Genomic DNA, 1,457 nt, shown 5'->3' with positions numbered 1-1,457 from the left:
ACAAAGTTTCCAAAAATTCAAATTATATATATATGTATATATACATTTATATTTATATAAAAAGACCAATAATAGCAGTATGTTATGTATCAATAGCAACAACAGCTTTTCCAGGTTCTGCAGTCATCTGACCAAAATTATAGACACTCAGCACATTACATTAAAAAATAAACAAACAAAAAAACAAAGAAAAGAATACTATCCAGAAAACAGCAAAGTTCTGTTGCTGTTGTGGTGCCTGGTACCATTTTTTTATTAGCATTTTAATAATCATCTGGAAAGAGAACATTCTAGAGTAATATCATTAAATACAGCTCTGGTAAAGCACAGTCACTACTATGTATCATGAAGCAGGTACAAGATATTTTACATTCACAGAGGTATGATATAGTTCCATCCTACATCAATAATACTAAAATCAGTTTTGGTTTGAAATTTGCTTTGTCTGCAAATAAGATTGCTACACCTGCTTTTTTCTGGGCTCCTGTCACATGGAGAATTGTTTTCCATCCTTTCACTTTCAGTCTATGGGCTTCTTTTTGCACTAGGTGTGTTTTTTGTATACAACATATTGTTGGATATTGTTTCTTATTCCATTTTACCAGTCTATTTCTCTTGATTGCTGAGTTGAGGCCATTGACATTGATGGTTATAACTGATATGTACTGACTTACTATTGACATGTTATTGGCCTTTTGTTGACTCTTTTTACTTTTTCACCTTCTCCTTTTAGTTTCTTGCCTCTTGCCTATTTGATTTGCTCTGTTGGGCCTCATGGTGTTGTTTTTGCCTTCATTGTCTTTTTCTAGGATCTTGTTTAGAATTGCTTGTAGTACGGGTTTGGTATTCATATAGTTTCTCAGTTGTTCTTTGTCATGGAAGTATCTTATTTCTCTGTCCATTTTGAAAGAGAGTTTTGCTGGATACATCAGTCTAGGTTGGAGGTTGTTCTCTTTTAGTACTTGAAATATCTCATTCCAGGCTCTCCTTGCCCTAAGGGTTTGTGTTGAAAAGTCTGCTGTGATTCTGATGGGCTTTCCTCTGCATATGATTTGTTTCTTTTCTCTTACTGCTTGTAGTATTTTGTTCTTCTGTTGGGTTTCTGGGATCTTGATTATTATATGTCTAGGTGTAGTTTTTTTTTTGATTGTGGTTAGTTGGGGTCCTATATACCTCAGTTATCTGAATGTCAAATTCTTCCCCTCTATTTGGGAAGTTTTCTGTCATTAATTCTGTGAACAGCTTTTTTAAGTCATTTGTAATTTCTCCTGCTACTTCATGTATCAGTCTTAAGTTATTCTTCTTTGCATCATCTAGGAGTTGTTGGATCGATTTCTCATGATCCCCTACTGTTTTTTTTTTTATTGAGTTTATTGGTACATTTAGGGATACAGTACAGTTACATTCATTGTTGGGATCATGTACCTTTACATGGCAAGTCTTGATTCTCATTTTTT

At 33.8% G+C, this 1,457-nt stretch overlaps 1 long non-coding RNA gene across 1 annotated transcript in view; it reads left to right on the top strand.

Moving 5' to 3' along the window:
* Positions 1 to 1,457, top strand: part of LOC104867876 — a 23,514-nt gene that overhangs the window by 1,252 nt on the left and 20,805 nt on the right. The gene's annotated exons all lie outside the window — the stretch shown is intronic.

Source organism: Fukomys damarensis, unplaced genomic scaffold (assembly GCF_012274545.1).
Source record: "Fukomys damarensis isolate Sample0158 unplaced genomic scaffold, DMR_v1.0_HiC HiC_scaffold_12, whole genome shotgun sequence".
NCBI classification, from domain to species: Eukaryota; Metazoa; Chordata; class Mammalia; order Rodentia; family Bathyergidae; genus Fukomys; species Fukomys damarensis.
Note: the sequence above shows the minus strand (reverse complement) of the source record. Positions and strands in the feature narration are given on the sequence as shown.